The sequence below is a fragment of the Aythya ferina genome (genome assembly GCF_964211825.1).
Source record: "Aythya ferina genome assembly, chromosome: 8".
In the NCBI taxonomy this organism is placed as follows: domain Eukaryota; kingdom Metazoa; phylum Chordata; class Aves; order Anseriformes; family Anatidae; genus Aythya; species Aythya ferina.
Genome location: NC_140304.1, coordinates 3,423,396 through 3,441,102, shown reverse-complemented (window position 1 = coordinate 3,441,102; position 17,707 = coordinate 3,423,396). Strand labels below are relative to the sequence as shown.

At 44.7% G+C, this 17,707-nt stretch overlaps 1 protein-coding gene across 1 annotated transcript in view; it reads right to left on the bottom strand.

Moving 5' to 3' along the window:
• Positions 1 to 8,369: 8,369 nt before the first annotated feature.
• The window catches only part of LOC311440273 (uncharacterized protein), a 233,276-nt gene continuing 223,938 nt past the window's right edge, over positions 8,370 to 17,707 (bottom strand). Inside the window, exons 24-26 of the mRNA XM_084526954.1 lie at positions 16,004 to 16,196; positions 10,472 to 12,137; positions 8,370 to 9,511 (exon numbers count right to left, since the gene is read on the bottom strand). The gene's annotated coding sequence lies outside the window, so the exon portion shown is untranslated. The remainder of the gene's footprint in view (positions 9,512 to 10,471; positions 12,138 to 16,003; positions 16,197 to 17,707) is intronic.

Below are 17,707 nucleotides of genomic sequence, written 5' to 3'. Positions count from 1 at the left end.
ATCGGCCAACTAGTAATATCGGAGAGCATATTCTGTTTAAAATGCATTGATTTGAAATAGTGCTGGTTCTTCACCTTTTTCTATCTGAGGATAGCTTACAAAGCATTGACTTCCTGCCCTCAGCCTCCACCCCCCAAAAAAAAAATAAAAAAAAAAAATAAAAATAAAAAAGGAAAGCCAACCAGCTAACAATGGAAAAGCGTGAAAATATATTTGGTGGAAATCAGTCTGAGGCAGTAATTTGTTGTTTGTACTGTTTGGAAACAGAAGGAGGCATTTGCAAACACCATCTCACTGCTGTTTGCATCAAGTAAATATGTTTTCATTTGATAGTCATTTGCTGGCTTCCAAAAAGAGCTCTTGGGACAGGGAAAGCCCTTGGGCCCATGACAACATTTACCCGGTACTCTGCCGACAGCCCATGCTGTTATTCTGTACTTGCAGGAAGAAGAGTGGTTTAAGGTAGAAGACTAGCTCATCTGTGGATATCAATCAGTAGAAACCAGTGAGCTTGGAGCTTCAGTATGTATCACACTCTTCAGAAAAAGAAGGCATTTTTCATAGCTCAAAACTCAAATATTCATTTTGTGCAAAAACTCACATCAAACAGTGCATCTTTCATGGGCAGTACCAGCAGTATGTAGCAGGGAAAAAAATAACTGTTTCAGAGCCAATACCCCCAAACCATTTCTAATAGCCAACAGCTGCAGATTTCAAGAAAATCTCTTAGCATGGAATTGTCTCACCAGGGTCAGAGGACTGTTATTTAGTTATTTACTAGGATACTTGGAATCAGCATTTTCATAGTTGTGAAAAATCGTGTGTGAAAAAATCCAGATATTATTTTGTGTTGTGGTCTACAAAGCTCAGAGTATGCAGTGTTTCTTTCATTAATTCTGTATATTGCCTCAGGCTTACACAACTTGTACTTCAACACCTTTAATATGGTGGCTCAGTGTCAAGGAGTACGTTTCTGAGTTCAGTCTGTGAAACATCTGTAGGCATTCGTACTGGACTTATAATATATGTAGAAGTATCGCTGGAAGTTGGCTTCATCCCAGCCATGGGGGTTTTGACTTCACTCCACACAGCTGTAGCAGGGACACAGGGATGAGTCACGTATTTTCCTTGAAGCAAATGTAGATTCCTCTTGACAGCACTGCTAGATGTTTCTCAGCTCAGAGTTTACCAAGGGGCAGCTTGTATTTGCACAGAAATAGAAAAAGAAAGAAAGAAAAAAAGAGAAGCATCTACTTTAAAAGCAGTGAAATTCTTGTAGGTCCTGTACAGAAGGTGGCCTAAGCACCAGGACCTTCCTGTCCTTTCTGGCAGAGATGGGACCCTTTGCTGGTGTGTGCTCACCCAAACAAGGCTGCAGGACCTGTCACAGGACTTCAAAACACGGCAGGGCAAAATGCAGGGAGTGCTTTTTTCATGCACATTTTCAGGCTCTTAAGACTCCATGCAATGTCTGTGGGGAGAGAGGACAGCAGCACTGAGAGACGGCCACCACAGATTGACAGAGAAAAGGAGACTTTCTGCAAAGTCTTCCATAAAAAATCATCAGGACTTCTGTTAGGACTCTCACAGGAGTACATGTGAAAACCTTCTTTGGACCTTCAGGGAGGACAACCAGGAGGAGCAGGCAGTCCAGCTAATACTTTTGGATTCAGCAACAAAACCAACTGAATGAGGGACGCTGAGTAACTTTAACTTGAAAACCAGGCAAAAGTCCAAAAAGAATATGAAAACATTTCTAAAATAATTGGAAAAAAATATATAGCAGCTATGGTTCATACCTGCAGAACTGTGTCAAGCAGCACACTCACCTGGTAGCAACGATTCAGCATGCTGGTTTTTGGTTTGTTTTTTAACTAAGCAGTATGAGAGCTAAATCAAAAAATGAAAGATGAACATAATGCTTTCTCTTGAACTGAGATGTTCCCGTCTAATGGGCCAGTCCTCTTGCTCTGTTTGCCCACTACCCCGCCAGCTTATCTGCCATCTCCCATCAGCCATCCCCGGGGAGTGCGGTGCTACTGGGGGGACACCGCTCCTCAGCTGACCACGAGGCTGGCGCCATGCGTGGCTCTGCCTTACTGAACTACAACAGGCAAATTAGAGATGGTTAGATGGATGTAGGAGTGTGGGGCCAGCCACGTGCTGCTCGGATGTGGCCCTCACAGGCACGGGACAGTGGGAAGCTCTGGCAGCCTCCTTGCACGGTAGGAGCAAGCCCAGCCCAGGAGTAGATGGCCTCAGGCTGTGTGCGAGGAGGTTCCTCTTCAGCATGCACATTGGAAGCAAAATCTGTAAAAGCAAGGGATTTATGAGTCTCCGTTTAATGGTTAATGTACATGCAGAGGCACCCAGGTGCCGTGCTTGCAGTGACTCCCCAGACATCTCTTTCCCGCGGCTCCTCCCTGCGGTCACAGCGCTGACAGTTGCTGCTGCCTCTGCCGCTGCAGGGAGGGAACGTAGCAGTGGCAGGTGTGACTGGGTGCCTCTCGGAGGGGAAACCAGCATTGCACCTTCAAGGGCTCCAACTGCATGCCTTTATCCAAAAGCGAGACTCCCTGCTCCCTTACACCTTGCGTCTGTACACCTACAACATAAGGGGAAGCTGTGGTGTATTGCCACTGGTGGCACAATAGCAAGTTCAGCAGGCTAACACTGTGTATTCGGTATGTACAGGAGGGGGTTTTGGTCTTGTGTACCAAAAAACACTTACCTGCAGAACAGGTAATCTCGTGGGATCGAAGGAGATTTTTGGTCCTTGCAGGTGCAAGGAGTTAATGGATGCTGTGTTTTGCCTGTGGATGATCTTTACTGCTCACATTAGCTCTGAAAGGGCCAATAAACAAGACCGAATAATGTGAGACTTTTCAGTTGCTAAGGCAATGAATTAATCAGCATGTATGTGTTCAGCATATTCACATGATCCTGCCAAGGCCGACAGTTCTAGGTGTCCTGCTATATTTTTGCCAGCAGGAGAAGGGAGCAGAGGAATTGGCAGAGAATGAAGTGTCAGTGAGGGCTGTAATAAAAATTTTGGAAGGAGAAACCAGCACCTACTGCATACACTACGTTCATGCATTATGTGATGTTATAGCATGCCAGCGAAATGTGGCTCTTTGCCACCATTCTGTGTAACAGCTTCATTTAGCCTAATTATTGAGTATAAAATCCTCTTGTCCAGTAAGAGCTGATTTCTCCTCCCAGAGTTGTGAATCCAGCCTTAACAGTATTCAGTGCGTGTGATCAGATTTACAGACCCTGAACCAACTCCGCAGCTGACAAGACATTGCTTCACTTAAATCATTAAATTGCTGTCTATCTCAGGAGCTGGGTTCTTTAAAACCTTCTTCAAGTAAGATGCAAACCAGCCAAGCAGCACCAACTTCATTTCCAAACCCAAGAGCATCAGTGCATGCTCGGGAGGGTTGAGGCTAGCACAGCATAGTTGATGTGCATAGATGAGCCCATGGTTTGTAAATGTTTTTTGATGCTGATCGGGCAGTCTGACTTAATGACTGTAAATTAAATACTGTGATGGCTGCGGACACATGCAATTAGTCAAATAAATAAATAAAATTTAAAAAAAATAATAAAAAAGGGAAGACAAAGCAAGCTGAGTTGTTTTAGTTTGGAAGATCAGATGAAATGTTTGGGTTCTTTGTTGCATTCCTTTTTACCTACTTAAATACCAGAGATTAGGTCTTTCCTACTATCTTCTACCACATGTCAGCAGCTAGCCAAAAACTCCAGTCCCTGTTACTCTCCTCAGAGCTGTGGTCATGGAACACCTTTTGTTTCATAAAGAAGCTTACCTGCTCTATTACCTGAAATGAACGGTAAACATCCAGCAAGGTTTAGCCCGATCTGAAACAAAAAGCAGCCTGTAAGAAGGAAATCCATGGCCTGACCTGCAACGTTGTGCTGGGAAAGAGCTGTACAATCTACTGCCTTAAGCACGCAGCAGGTTATCGTCACATCTGGAGCTCTGAGCCTGGTCCTTACCCCAATTCCAATCTGGCTTTGTGTGAATGTAAATCTCCTTATCTTAAAGTGAAGATAATGCTCCTACAGCACAGTGCACAGTGTAGGAGAATTAAATGGATAAAGTTTATAAAGTGTTTTATATGTCAGACAAAGTACATATAAAACCTAAACATCCTTACAGAAAGCCGTGATAGCTGAGTATCAGAAAGCTAATAGGGAGAAAGGCATTACAAACCTGGCAGAGAGAACAGGTCTGGTCCTGAACACTAGCGCTTGTGCAAAATCGATTTAACTCCAGAGGAGAACAGCTCCAGGCAGGAGGTGCAGGCACCAGGGCAGGGTGGCTGCAGGAAGCAAAGGCTCCTGGGCAGACCATGCTCATCCCTGCATCTCCCACCCAGGAGCAGGTTCACAGAAGATGACCATGTGCCCAGGGAATCTAATTAAAAGCCATGTGCAGTTCATTAGCCAGGCTGGCTCAGCGTGCAGGCCTGATCTGCCATTGCAGTCGTGGCTGGGTGCTGGAGGCAAGGAGGCAGCCGGAGCAGCCCTGCCTGCCCCACGCACCCAGGGGCCCACAGCTGCAGCTCTGCCACCCCACCAGGGCTCCAGGAACATGCTGAAGGGAAGCAGGGGGCTGATTTAGATAAAGCGTTAAATACCCAAACCATTCGAAGCTCCCAGTTGCTGGCTGAAAGCAGAGCAGTAGTGGAGTGTACGCCTGTGCCACATGGATAGCTGAAGCTGTAGCTCTCTCTACAGGCTTCACGCACACTCGCTGCACAGCCGGAGGCAGCACGGCAAAAGCAGAAAGCCTGTCCCAAACCGTAGCTGGACAGTCTTCTCTCGGGAATCCTGATCCTCACCTGTCCAGGAGAAAGCTCGGCATTGCTCTCAGCATGCACTAAAAAGCCTTGGGTTAAGAGAGATCCTTGGCGTAACAATGAAGCACTGCATTTTTATCTCGCCATTGTGGTAAACGGCTGAGTGATCAAACGGAGAACAGGGAAAAAAATAATGAGGAGAAAGAAATGCATCGGTGACTGCTGCCTGCCTAGGCACTCACGGCAGCAGGAGGCTGCCCCGCACTGAGCACCCACTGTGCTCATGTGGGGAGCACCAGAGGAGCAGAGCAGAGCCTGCCGCTCCCACAGTGCACAGCCAGTGGGCCTGGGGACAGCCAGGTCCTTGTGTGAGGATGTTACCGGGAGTCAGGAGGAACGGAGGGCTTGTCCCCCTGTGCGGCGCTCCAGCAGGGCAGGAGCTGTGGTGGGGGGCACTGCGTGCAGCTGCTCCATGATGCGGGCAGCAGTGCCTGCTCAGGATGGGGTATCACCGACGGGGCTAATCGGCACCAGCACAGCAGCTCAGCACCCACCAGAGCTCGGGGCAGTTCTGGCCAGGCCCTGGGTGCCACCGGTGTGCCTGCAGCCGTCCCACAGCCACCCAGCCACCAGGCTGTCCTGTAGGGGTGCAGGAGCTGGGGCTCCCACAGCCTCGGCTGGAGCAGGAAATTCAGCTGTGAAGTCGGGATTCCAGACTTGAAAGAAAATAAATGCTCTATCTCACAGAGCATGAGGACACAGAGGGGAAGAAATGAACTTAAAGCTTTGTTACAGCGCACGAGGCTGTAGGTTGCAGCCTGTGCAGAAGAGAAGACGACCTGGGAGCACTGCGGTGCAGGGCGGCGTGGGAGCCCCATGCTGTGCCATGCTGCCCCATAGAATCATAGAATCATAGAATATCCTGAGTTGGAAGGGACCCTTAATAGGAAGGCAGTGAGTGCAGGGCTGCAGAAGACCATTGCTGTGGGGTGATGCAGCTGCATGGTGGGGAGGTAGCCACTCCAGCTGACCCACTGGTGGCACAGACTTCAGAGGGGACAGGGCAGAAGAGGCCTCAACGCAGCTGGTAGCAAGGAGAGGGGCAAGGGCAAACCCGGATTCAGTCCCAATCGTTAGTTAACGCTATCACAATAGGGTGTTTTGGTCTTGGTTGGGGGTTTTTCTTTGCTTGTTTGTCAGGTTGGTTGGGTGTTTGTTTTTTTTTTTTGTTTGTTTTTGTTTTCCTATTTGTAATAAATACTCGAGCTGTTAACAATGTAATTTGATGATGCCTTCAGGTTATCTCATTGTAATGGATTTATTGGGAATATAACCCACATATTTAGAGCTAGGGTGGACAAATATTTTATTTTCTTTTTTATTGCCCCATTATTTATAAAGTTCTCTGTGAATCCTGTAAATACATTTTTTTCATCTCCCTTCAGAGTTTGTCTTTCTCTTTGGCAAACATTGATTTTTTTTCATGTTTTTTCCAGTGAACCTTGAAATTAAAATGTCTTTTTTTGTTTAATTTCTTTTTTTGTACACCGGACTCATTGTCAGCACAGCAAGAGAAAGGTGCTTTGTTAGATTACTGCTGCTTCAAAGCTACTGAAGGGAAGAGTTGACCACATTTTCTCATCTATATGTAGTTCCTTCATAAGTTACAATTATTCTCTTTAAAACACAATGCCAAACCCAAGTTCTCAGCATTTTAATGAAGCATTTTAAATTTTTAGTATTGCAGAATCAATTTTAACCAAATTATACCAGTTTTAAAAATTATAGAATTCTTTGTCCTTTGAGTGGACAAATCATTTGTACAGAGATGGTGATGTACAAAAATAGCAAGGACTGCAGGCAGAAGGAGTATCTTTTATTAGACCAGCTGATATAGTTGGAGAAAAAAAAAAAAAAGCTTTCAGACACACAAGCCCCTTGAAAGCGTTTCTGTTTTTTTCAACTATGTCAATTGTTCTAATAAAAAATATTACCTCTCCCCTCAAACCTTGCCTCTCTTCCACCCTTCTACCACAGCAGCTACAGCAACACTATTTCTAGCAGAAAAAAAAATAATTGTTTTTGTATAGCAAAGAAATTATATTGCCATTTTCCCATGTGTTTTTCATCAAAACTAGCCTGTTCCCTTTCTTACAGTAGAGAATTTTTAAAGTATTTTTAGAAAAGAATCATTTTTATGATAATTACTTTGTCATTGCCATTTTATCTGCTATTGCAGAAGTCTCTATTACATAGTCTTGACTAAGAATGCTTTTTTCTTTTGCTAAGTAGCCGGGGCACTGTAGGTTATGAAATTAAAGCTTAAATTATAGTAGGGTAAAGTGGCTGGACCCAGGAACACAGATACATTTGTATCCTTGGTTGGCTTGATGTGCCATCAGAAAGTTAGGAAATTCTGCCATCTTCAAAATATTCAGCTAAAATGACATCCCCAATAAATTAAAAGGGTTTGCTTTAGCCTTGTGACCCAGGGACCATTATGCTAAGCAAGTACAACCATCTATGTTAAAAGGCTAAAGAGCAGGTAGTAAGTGTTTAAAGCAGCAAGAGTTGTGTTTAAATAAAAAAAAAAAAAAAAAAAAAAGTCTTTAAAAATGGATTGTTTGAGGCTATAATAAACTATGAATTGAAAAAGGTTAATTGACAAAATGATACTCGTCTAATGCCATCTCTGTAATAGCAATCATTGCTGAATCCATAATTCAGGGGTCTTGCTATATCGACGATTACATTTCCTCAAAAAGACTCCAGTTATTTCCTTAGTCTGTTTAACCTATGGTAATTAATTATAGATTTACAAGTAGTACACAGTCAGATACAGGTATCTGTAGCCGCTGTGCTACTGGCAAAAAAGAAAAGTGCCTGTCTGCGGATGGGGGTGGCCCAAGTATCAGTATGAAGATTCATGCCATGAGCTGACCTTTGCCTCCATCACCGTCCGAATCAAAGAGACAGTGCAGGTTATGGTAATCAGCCTCATTTCACGTCTGGCATTCAAGGAAGGGCAGCTTTGCCTCAAGGTTGCTGCACTTAGGTTCAAATCCCATTTTTGCAGAACCTCTGACCCGCAAATCTGATCTATTTTCCCCCAAACTGTATTTCTTATTCAGTGAGATACAATATGCTAGCAGTGAACAAACTGAAAACATTTTAAGAATAGTAATAAAAATTCATTCAAATCTCTTCCATGTATCACATTCTCAGAGTGCCAGAGATACCCTTTTCATGATATAAAGATTCCTTGTTATTTTATTTTTTTCTAAATGTATCATGCCAAATTAGAGCTATTTGTTTTGGTTGTTTAGTTTTTTAAAAAAGCAACAGCTCCCCAACAGGATGACAAATGAAGTCACTGGTATTGCTGCTTTGCAGAAAGGATTTGCCAAGCACTGGCTAAGTGGCTTTTGTGAGCAGAACAAAGTGAAGCACGTTCACTTCTATCCATGCATGCTACAGTTAGTACCCCCAAAAATGGCACAGACTTGATAAGAAGGGGCTATTATAATGTCTCCTTAATTACAATTTATTCCTTTTTTTTTTTTTTTTTTTTAGTGCAAACTTATCAGCTATAACAAAAGATGTTTAAGAAACAAACCTTGTCAAAATAAATGAATTAAGAGCATTCATCCTTTTCCGGAGTGTGAAGAAGTTTGTAAGGTGATAATGAATTCTGTAATGCATTAGCCACACTTCTTAAAATGTGTGTACCACTTCCTCTCTAACTTGCTAAAGTTTTGTCATTCTTGCTGAATCTCCAGTTATGGGCACAAATTAACAAGATTTGATTGTAATTGGACTTCGAGTAATTCAACTATTATTCTGCCAAAGGCGGGATGTTTTCTCTGTGCAGAAGCCTGTTAAAGCTGCATGAAATCCATATGAAATCCATAGGCTTACTACCATTGGGCTTTGCTACATTACTTGGCAGAGGCTCATTCTGGAGAAGGTGCACAGCATCTTCTGCTTGCCAGGATTCTGCTACGGCTCAGGCAGACCCCATAAGCCTCTCCCAGGAGCTTTTGGGCTATGCTGCCAGCGATGACTCCACACAACTGAATCCAGCTGCAGTGTTGTTACCAAGTCCACCCATACAACCGCTGATTTAGTCCTTCGATGGTCAGGCACCAGCACAATCTCACCATCACTGTAGAAGCCCAGCCCTGTAGCTCACTGACTTCATTTTCAAAAATATCTCAATATTTACTTTATGATCCACTTCACATCCATGATTTTGTCCCTTCACCATTGAAGGAACAGAGTCCCACAGTACACACAACAGATAAGTGGCATTTCTGCTTCCCCTCCAAAAAGCACTTACGGGACAGACTGCAGACCTTAAGCTGCTCCCCTAGCTTCCTGTTTCATGACTTTTCCTGTAGGACACCTCTTCTGTGCAATTCACTGCCAGTCTGGTGTCCTCCTCTATCTTGTCATACCCTTCTTCACTTGAGAGCTCCGGTGAGGTCAGTCCCCGTAGCTGAGTGCACTCATTTGAGATGCTCTGGAAACCAAGGAGTGTTTGCCGTGTTTACTGAGGTATGTGTGAATACAGCAAACCCAACCAAATTTTTAAGAAGCTTAGCTGTTTGCAATCCAGCTCACACAGGGCTGTGGATATCTTCAATCTGTCTATTTTCAGATTCTCACAGAAACTCTCCCCCCTGCTGTTTAGAAACAGAGATAGGCACAAGGAAGTCAACACCACTAGCAGTCCAACCTAAGATTCTAAGGGTCAGAAATGTGAATTAGCAGGGAAACAAAAGCTTTGGGATTTAGGAGAGATATATCTGAGGTGAAGGACAAAAAGGGTTGGGCAGATTTCCAGGGAAACAATGAGGCGCAACAGGCCAGGACATCGCCCCTGCCCCAGTCTCCCAGTGCTCCCTGGCAAAATGAAGGAAATACAGTGTGCACAGGGAGAGATTTTCCTAAAGCAATACAACCCTGTTATCGCTGAAGTATGTCTTCTCTGTGGTGCAGTGTAGAGAGATTCAGGCTACCTGAAAATAGGAGAAGTCTGGAAATCCAGCCTGGATGGCCCCTTCACAGCCCCATGAAGCTATTTCTGGTACCCTACTACAGTGTGTGATGCAGACATATCCTTTGCCTGCTGTAAGAGCAAAGCATGCAGCAGCGAGGAGGAGATGTGCTGTCTGCAGTTACAGGAGATAGTAGAAAGCATGGAGCTGTGGAGAGGCTGAAATAACTAAGCAAGTTTGGGCACTGCTAACTTATACTGCAGCCATTTCCAGCACCGCAGCCGCCAAATTCAAGGAAGTGCAAAAGCAAATTCACACCAGTTTTATTCATTCACTGGGGAGCAGGACCAACATCTAAGCTCCAAACTTATGATTAAAACATGTTTTAAGAGTGGCAAATAGACTTGAACATTTGTGCCCAGAAACCAGTATGCTGTTTGAATACCAATCTCTGCTGGAGATCCAATATGCCATTGGAAGAGTTATTCATGAATGTTGAAAACAATTCCAGCACTGAACCAGCCCAATCTGGGATAATATTTCCTATTAGATATCTCACTGAACCTGCCAGATTTGCAGTAAAGCACATAGGAATTCTTAGTTAATAATGCAAAAGGCATTTCTTATATTTCGGATATGCCATACCTGTTGACTGGCAAACTGCACAGTGTTCCTTGTGCCTGGGGGACGCAGCATCTCTCCGGTGCAGGAGCTGCTCCTCTGCTGCATGGCAGGTGCTGCTGGCAAGGACACCAGGGTCTCCTGCAGGTGCACGAGCACAGCTTTCCCTTCCTCCACCTCATCACTGCCGATGTGCTCCCCTGGCACTGCGAGCATCTCAGCAATGTTCTCACTCACACTTGGAATAAAGTACGTCTTCTCACTCACACTTGGAATAAAATACGTCATTCTTCACCACCAACAGTTGCTCCCATCCTACCGCGATACTCAGTGGTAATTATAGCAGTAAGTGTTTGGAGGTTAAGTTGTACTTTCTAAACACTTGATATTTATAGTGGTAGAACTATTCATGAATTGTCATGTTCATCTAAAATGATCCATGGTTATAATTGGAGAAGACCTTCAACAGGAAAAATTAGGCCATATTGACCTACATAAACAAATTCAGTAAGCCACAAGAAGCTGCTGTAATCTATTTAAAACAATACTTTGGCAGCATATCACATTAATAGTTTACTGACTGTTCAGTTAGCCCTAACGTAGGGTCCATTTCCCATCAATATATATAAAATATTTCAGGGAAATAAACAAGTGATTTTGTTTGCTGGAGTAAAGCTGGCATGTGCTGCTACTGTGGTTCACATGCCAACTTTAAAAATTCATTATTTTTAGTATGAATTAGGTGAACACTCAAACATCTCTGAAATTCTGCAGTTCGCAGAGGAAAACCCTTTTCTACATAAATCACAAACAAACGTGACGTCTGGTATTCAACTTAACTGAAAAATAGGCCACAAGAAAATATTCCTCTCTTGCATGTTATTCATAAATTGTATATACGGACTACAGGAAGAACTAGAACTACTTTCACTAGTGATGTACATGTAGTTTAATATCACCAGTGAAAACTAGAAGTAGTTGAACCAGCTGGGATGAACTCCAAGCACTGCCCATTTTTCAAGTTTTGGACACAAAACACAGGAGCTAAGTAGATCTCTTTCAGCATCTCTGCACCCATATATTCTGGAGGAAAGCATGGAAAACCAAAACTATGTGTGGGGAAAGAAAAAGAACAGAGAGAAAACCAATGCTCCCACACTACCATGCTATCAAACTCTTATGAATGGATCCATTTCTCCATCCAATCATAAAGAAAAGAGCTGTGCATATGAAGAGAAGCCACAATAGACCCTATATTTCACGCCTCTTCACCTAGTCTTTCTCTGCATAATGCTGTTCCTGGGATCTCACACCTCATCCACTCATCCTCCGCTCAAAACAAGGTCATAAATGCATTGACCTTGTATCCCACAAAACCAGAAACATCCCATAGCCTGGTGTTGATTTTTTTCCCTTGAAATCTCCAGACTAGGGGAGACCATTCAGAGCACGTGACTCCCGCTGACCTTTAGAGAAACTTCCCCCAAATCACTGCCTCCTGCACTGAAAACATAGTAATTCCCCATCTGATTTATGCTTCCTGTTGCAAGCACAGCAGAGGCGTCCTAGGTTACTGAAGAAAGGACAAGCCTGAGGAGCCCAATAAACTTTCAAGATACGACATCCACAGTCCAGGGCTCCTGCTCTGAGCCCAGCAGCAGGATCCACAGCATGCCAGCATCCTTGTGTCCTGTTGGAAAGCAAAGGGAACAGTAAGCCAGCCTTGCTGTGCATACATCTCTTACTCTCAACTTACACCTCCATAAAAAGGAAGCTAATGCGTTTACAAAGGGGTTCCATGTTACTGTTTTCCCAGTAGCCTGGGGAGCAGTGTGGTTTGGATTTAGGGACCCCAGCGCTGCATGGAATTGGACGTGAAAGCAGGCAGCCAGAGGAGCAGGAGAGGGATGAAGTGTAAGCCTGGAGAGAGCAGAGGGAAAGGAACAATGTGACCGACCAGCAAGCAGGCCATCTGCTCCAAGCGGCCCCACAACTCCTCCCTTTCTCCCGGGCACACAGATGGGTGATGGCTTCTGCATCAGGGCTACTCCTCATGGGGCCTCTACAGGCTGGGTTAATCTCACTAGTTCATCACACCTCCCTTTGCTACAGAACTCTGGTTTCCTAAATAGTCACCGGGACACCAGAACAACCACCATCACAGCCACATTGTAGGATTCAAATGCTCTGCAAGCTAAGGGGCTATTTCCACTAAAGCCTTCAAGTTCAATACATAATTTCTCATTAAAAAATTGCTGGTAGCCTCAGACCTCAACAACTCAGGAAGCCGATGGGGTAGACCAGAGCAGCAGTGCCCCGGTGCCTGGGCGTCACCCTGCTGGGAGCCCGGGGTGCCCAGCTCAGCATGCCAGGGAGGTCAGCGCCGCGCTGCCCGACCCTGGGCTGCTCGCCACACAGATGCTGCCTTTACTGTGTCCACAGAGGGATGCGGCCACCCAGCCCGGTGCTCTAAGTGACGTGGGGCTGAGGGTAAGCCAGACATTTCAGTCCCAGCCCAACCCTGTTTAAAATAAATAAATAATAATAATAATAAAAAAATCCTGTTCATGACTTTACATTCATAAATACTCTCACAATGTCAAGGGATGGGGGGTTTTCATCAATTCATTAGATCTGCTTCCATGAATTATTTATATGCAGTGCTAAAAATGGTTCTGAAACATTACAAGAATTCAATATCAGTTTTCACAGTGGGATTTCATCATTTTAGCACTGGAGCATAATAGCCTAATGCAATACTAATACGATATGGTGCTAATAGGGTACAATGAGAGTTCTCTCTAATATGCAAACATTTCCATGTTGCATTATTATTTCTTTTAAGTTAATATGATATGGTGATAATATGATGAAATGAATTAGTTTCATATCATTGTTTGCATGAGTTGCGCATATTAAAAGAATATTTTCCCCCCTCCCCTCGAATTCACTTGGAATGAGCTTGAAAATTTACCCTGTAGTTATTCTTATGCTAATGAGGCTGTTTAGTAGGAAACACTCCCGCTGTTGCTTAGCCAGCTGAAGAAAGAATAAGCGCATGTCACCTCTTGCTGGAATAAGAATTTTCCTGGCCTGTTTTGAAAGCCTCTGTCCTAAACATGTTTGCTTTAACATTTCCCACTAGCTCATAGATTCATGGCATATTTATGATAAATTCCCCGGTCAATATTTTCCAGGAGCATTTCTACATCAATGGGCATGTCTTCCAGTTCAGCTACTGCCTTGTGAAAGGAGCTGGTAGCCACGCACTGCCAGCCCCAATGAACACCAGTTGCAGACTTCACCAGAGACAGAGGTCCTGTGTTTCTCTGCTCTGGGGTCTGCAATGTACTTGCTCCACCCAGAGGGCTGGGAAGAGCGAGATGGCAAACCCACACCCAAGAGCTGGGGTTATTCACAGTCCTCCTCCCTCCCTCCCTCCCTCCCTCCCTCCCTCCCTCCCTCCCTCCCTCCCTCCCTCCCTCCCTCCCTCCCTCCCTTCCCAGCGTTGTGTGACCTGGCATTTTTCCAGTCCTGCTGTGCTTACACAATGCAAAAGGCCAAGCTGGTTTTCAGGTTTTGCTCTTTGCCTCCAAAAGCAGCATATCCAGCAGCCTTGGAAAGGAATCCTTTCTGCACCTCCTGGCAGAGAGTCCGGCTCCCTGGCACGTCGGGCAGACTTGAGGATCCCTTAATTCCTGCTGTGGTGGCAGGCCTACAGGGAGAGGATGCAGGGTTGTCCCAGACATCTGACAGACACTTCGGCATCCCATGCTGGATACAAGCTTCAGGGCTTGGAGTAGCTGAGAAGTCCTGTCCTGACCTTCTGTGAGCATTTTCCTACTGCACTTAAACATAGAAATTGAAGTGGCTGTAATCAGGCTTCATTTGGCCCTTTTCTGAGGGACTCCCAGGGCTCACTACACTTTTTAATAACTTGGCACTGAAGTGTAGAGAATTCTGTTTTGAGATGTGGGATTCCCATAGAGGATGATTCAGGAGGACATCCATAACAGCTAACATTAACCTTTGGCAACTCTCTCACTGTGCTCCCTATGGAGTGAGCAAGCATCCCATATGGGGTGGCTGAGAGCAACAGCCTCATCTGCCCGCACCTCCATTACAACCTCATGCAGATCCAGGTATCACCTTCAAATCCCAGTAAATCCAGCTTGACTGAATCTAAATTTAGCTTGTATGACCTTTAATTCACATGAAGTTACCCAGGAAAATTTTACACGCGAGGTTAGCAGTATATGTACAATGCTGAAAACTTCCCCAAATGTTACAGCGGTTTAAAATGTCATAAATAAAAGAGTCCAAAGTTTTTTCATTATCAGATTTCCAAAGCTACTCTACATAATTCCCTGTATAATCCAATCTTAAACTCAGAAGACACTCATGCAGCTGACATTTCATCTCTGTTTTGAATGGGGATTATTTTTTAAGAGGATACAGAACCTGGAAATATTTCAATAGGTCTGATATTTAAAGCATATTTAATGGCATTTATGTTTTAATCTTCTTATTGACTAAACTTTAAAGAGAGCTGCAAGTAATTCAACAGCGAAAAAAATAATTAGGCATTTGCTAATAACAAAACAGGCATAGGTAATGGGTCAGTTGATTCAGGAGGAGAATGAGAAAGGCAATGATTGTCAGGGCACCCCAGGGCACCACACTTTCAATGATTAAGATTTGGAATAGGCAGTCGCATTGTTCACATCTTCACGACACTTTGAAAGGTTTCTACAGCTTATGGACTTTGGCTTCACTGTTGGCAACAGAGTGATCAGAAAGCAATGAGCCAAATTCACCAGATTCCTTATAAATGAGCAGATTAAGGGAGGTGCTGCCAGGCAGAGAGCAGAGGCAGCTGAACAATTCTCACGGCTTCCATTCTGTGCTTCCTAGCCTGAATGCAGCCTGGCACCGTCCAAGATCTCTCAGGGGATGACTACTCACGTTAAACAAATCTCACAGAAAATTATACAAAAAGGAACCCATAGCTTTTCTGAGCTCTGGAGTTTTAGAAACAAACTGATTTCAGCCATACCAATCCAACCCCTCTGCCTTAGTGCTGTTGAGAGGCAAGATCTCAGTTGCTGTTGGGTGTTTGAGTTACCGGGCTTCCCTGCTTGGTGGCAGGGCTGCTGCCCTGCTCCCTAAACTTTACATACACTCAGTTTTTGCTTCAGCCCTGAAAGAGCCTGCAGACAGCTCCCTGCTTGTTTTTCTCCTCACATGCTGCCTAGCCCCAGGAGCAAAGAGCTACTTTGTTAGAAGCAAAGGTGTTAATTAGCAGTGAACCTGTTTAACCCACATGCTCTTTCATGCAGCTTCATAATGAATCCCAAAAAAACTCAGGTTGTAACACAACTACAATTTTCCTAGATTAGAGCAGATACTAGTTTTCTTGAAATTAGAGGCAACGCTCTAGCAAATGGCACTTCCCATGCCCTGGAGCCTGCTACAACTTCCCCAAAAAGCACAGGCTGCACCCACAGCTTCCCCAGCTTCTCTCAGAGAATCACAAACATCACAGTGAGGTCTTACCTCAGTTTTGGAACCAGAGTGGTGTCTACACCTCCATGCAGGGCACGTGGTGCTGGCTGTGATGCTTGACAAGACCCCTTGTAGGTGCCAGCTTAAAGCTGTGGGCTCTGAGAACAGAAACTCTCCCGAACAGTCCTGTCGTGGTACTTGTACATCAGGACTCAGGAGTTGCTGCCTGAGGAGTAACCTCACACTGACCATCAAAAAGCACAAATCAGAAGAGAGGCATTTTAAAAAATCAAATACATGCTTATTTCTACACAGATAAACCTGATTTTGCAAAAACTTTCCTATGTGGACAAGTCAAAGTGATATGATTACTTTCAGATGTCAGTGGGAACAAGTAGGTCTCACAGAACTTAAGCACAGTTAGCCTAGCCATTATTTTACACTGAAAATCATTTCTTCGTGCTACCATTACCATTGCTTGGTTACTTGTACAAAACAATTCCACCTATCAGGAAATAATTATGAACAAAGCCCAGTTAATTATACAAGACATCTCAGCTGCCCTAATTAAGGATCAGTTCGATACCGTTCACTTTTTTTTTTTTTTTTAATTGTGAATAGATTTAGTAGAAGCCCGGCTGATAAACAAATAATGAGACTGGTGCTCCAGAAGGAATCTGATTAATAAAATTATTCACCAATCATTTATTTCCTCCAGTTTATATCATTCTTCCTTCTCCATTAGGACAGGAACAGAAGAATAGGAATTGTATTAACTGGTTTCAAAGACAATGGCCCTTCCTGTCACAAACATCCCACCTTGGTCCTGAGCTTTAAGGCCTTATTTATGCAACTGCGACAAAATCGGGCAGCAATTCAGAGTCATAGAATCATAGAATATCCTGAGTTGGAAGGGACCCTTAAGGATCATCAAGTCCAACTCTCGACACCGCACAGGTCTACCCAAAAGTTCAGACCATGTGCCTAAGTTCACAGTCCAATCTCTTCTTAAATTCAGACAGGCTCGGTGCAGTGACCACTTCCCTGGGGAGCCTGTTCCAGTGTGCAACCACCCTCTCTGTGAAGAACCCCCTCCTGACGTCCAGCCTAAATTTCCCCTGCCTCAGCTTAACCCCGTTCCCACGGGTCCTGTCACTAGTGTTAATGGAGAAAAGGTCTCCTGCCTCTTGACAGCCCCTTACGAGGAAGTTGTAGACTGCGATGAGGTCTCCCCTCAGCCTCCTCTTCTCCAGGCTGAACAGGCCCAGTGACCTCAGCCGTTCCTCGTACGTCTTCCCCTCCAGGCCTTTCACCATCTTCGTAGCCCTCCTCTGGACACTTTCCAACAGTTTCATGTCCTTTTTATACTGTGGTGCCCAGAACTGCACACAGTACTCGAGGTGAGGCCGCACCAGCGCAGAGTAGAGCGGGACAATCACCTCCCTTGACCTACTAGCGATGCCGTTCTTGATGCACCCCAGGATACGATTGGCCCTCCTGGCTGCCAGGGCACACTGCTGGTTCATATTCAACTTGCTGTCTACCACGACCCCCAGATCCCTCTCTTCTAGGCTGCTCTCCAGCGTCTCATCGCCCAGTCTGTACATGCAGCCAGGGTTTCCCCGTCCCAGGTGCAGGACCCGGCACTTGCTCTTATTGAACTTCATGCGGTTGGTGATCGCCCAGCTCTCCAACCTGTCCAGATCCCTCTGCAAGGCCTTTATGCCCTCATTCGAGTCCACAACTCCTCCAAGT